We start from the raw sequence: 2,848 nt of genomic DNA on the forward strand, positions 1-2,848 counted from the left end.
GACATTCGATCCAAACCTACATTTGCCCTCGCGGACACCACCTTTTGTTTGCTTTCTTGCTTGCTTGCCTTCTTGCTTGCTTGCCTTCTTGCTTGTGTTAGGACATATGTGATTCAATGTTAGAAATATATGTCAACATTTTATGTAATTGACTAATTCTTTGACAAAACACACTTTACTTGTAATTGAGTAGATCTAGGATGTGTTTAATGCTTCAAGAAACAAAGTTTCAAGTTCAAGTGTTAAAGTCATGCAAGTCTGTCCAAGAATCAAGTCAAAAAGGGCAGGATTTTAAATCTTGACAGCTAGCATTTATTGAGGTTTAAAGAGAGCTGTTTCAGCCCGAGACTCGACAGCTGCTCGACAGATAGGGTATTTGTCGAGATTTATGAAGTTTAGATTTTCAGTTCTGATTTTCATCCAATCTGTGAACGTATGTTTAGGCTTTCTTTTCTCACAACCCTAAACATATATAAGGATTATTTTAAGGGCCGTAAAAGGTGACACAAGTTGCATAAGAGCAAATTTCACAAGTGTGAAGAAGAGTGTGATCGGAAACCTAGTTTACCCTAGTTCTTGAAGAAGCTGCTATGTTTGTACACCTTAGGGTTTTATGACCAAGCAACTTCATGATCTTCATTGTGTGATGAACTGAAGAACTTTGCAGCTAACATCCTTCTCAAGTTGATGATTAAGTCGCGTACTAGGATCCACACAATTGGTTAGTCACATACTGGGAGTCGTGCATTGAAAATGAGAGATTGTCACTACAGAACAAGTCCAATTAGGTATTGGGGTAAGGGTTCAACTGTAGGTTGGTAGAAGGTACTGGGATTCCTTTACTTGTAACCGTTTATTTTGATAATAGTGGATTCTCGAGAGTGGTGACCTTAAAATCACCCGGTGGGGTTTTTGCCATGTAAGTTTTCCCTATTTGTAAACAAATCACTGTATCAATTTATTTTCCGCTGTATACTTAGTTTAATTGGTGATTTTTTTATGCTATCACACGCTTTGCATGTTAATTTGATTAAATAATAAACTTGGCTAATTAATCAATTAATTTATCGCAAGGGGTCAATACATTCTTGGCCTATCAAGTTGTATTAGAGTAGGCATGACCTATCAAGTGGTATCAGAGCAGGCACACTCTGATTAGGGTTAATCTTTGCTTTATGATCCTTTAACCCCTATTTGTCATGGATAGAGGACAGTCTCTTATTATACCTCATTTATTTGATGGCACTAACTATGCATACTAAAAAGTACACATGAGAGTTTTCTTGCAGTCTTTAGATGAGAAAGTGTGGCAAGCTGTGGAGATAGGCTGGACCAAGCCTATGGAAGTGCCGGCCGATTAGGATGATGCTAAGATCAAGGCGGCAAACTTCAATAGCAGGGCATTGAATGCTTTATTCAGTGCAGTCATAAATGAGGAATTCAAGAAAATATCCTCCAATGAAACTGCTAAGGAAGCATGGACCATTTTCTAGACAACTTATAAGGGAACCAAGGCTGTTAAGGATTCAAAACTTTAGAGGCTCACTACAAGTTTTAAAGAGATCAAGATGGAGGAGGATGAGTCATTTGACAAGTTCTATGCCAAGCTAAAGGACATATTAAACTCAGCATTTAATCTTGGGGAAACCATTCCTAAACCCAAGATTGTGAGAAAGGTGCTCAGATATCTACCTGAGAGATTCCATGCCAAGATCACTGTCATTGAGGAATCAAAGGACATTGACAAAATTCCTTTAACTGAGTTGGTTGGCAATCTGCAGACCTATGAGTTGGGTTTAACAAGGATCAGGAAATTGAGCAAGAGTAAGAGCATAGCATTGAAGGCCAAGAGTAGTGATACTGATGAGTCTTCTGATGATGAAGATTCTAAGATGAATTCCTACATCACTAGGAAATTCAAGAAGTTCATGAAGAATGCCAATGCAAAGGGCTTCGACAAGGACCGTAGACAGTCAAGCTCTTCTTAGTCTAAGAGCAAAGACAAAGGGAAGAAGGATGCTAGGGATGGCGGTCAGTACATTTTTTCCTCAAGACCAAAGTGCTTTGGGTGTCAAGGTTTCGGTCACATGAAACAAGAGTGCCCCACATATCTCAAGACCATTGGGAAGAGCAAGGCACTTGCTGCTACATTGAGTGACATCGAGCCTGAGGATGATTCCAACAATGAGGATGATGAAATCCCGAATGCCTTCACTTCCACTGTCAATCCTACTGAGGGGATTGTTGAAGATGTGGATGAAGAAGAGGAATTGATGGAGTCTAAGTTTGAAAAGATGGTTGAACAAGATGACACCCACACAGCCTAAGCAAAGTAATACAAAGTCTCAGAAAAAAATGAGAAGCTGTATAGGTTGACCACCAAGAAGTTTAGTGATGTGGAGCTTGAGCGAGAGGAAATCTCTACAAATTTTGAAGAAACCAATCAAACTATTGGAGCACTAAGATTTGAGAATAATTTTTTGGTTGAGAAGACGAAGAAACTTGAGGCAAAACTGTTCTAAGTTAGAGCTCAGCTGGAAAGGACTTCAAGCGCTAAGCTTGATGAGATGCTCAGTTTTTAGAAATTTGCTTCTGATCAAACCGTTTTAGGGTATGATTTCTCTTCTCCTAGTATTGCTTCTATTAGTACTACTGTTTTTGTTTCTCCTGCTAATAATATTGAAACTAAGAACAATGTTGTTAAAAATGAATTAGCTAGTGGAAACATAGAAAATGGTAAATCTATCTTAGAAGCACCCTCTAAGCTTGATAAGAAAGAGATTAAAAACCCTAGGGCTAAGAAGGAAAACTCTCAAAAGCCAAAATAGAAAAAGCAGCATTTCTGTCA

The sequence above is a fragment of the Quercus lobata genome, chromosome 9 (assembly GCF_001633185.2).
Source record: "Quercus lobata isolate SW786 chromosome 9, ValleyOak3.0 Primary Assembly, whole genome shotgun sequence".
In the NCBI taxonomy this organism is placed as follows: Eukaryota; Viridiplantae; Streptophyta; class Magnoliopsida; order Fagales; family Fagaceae; genus Quercus; species Quercus lobata.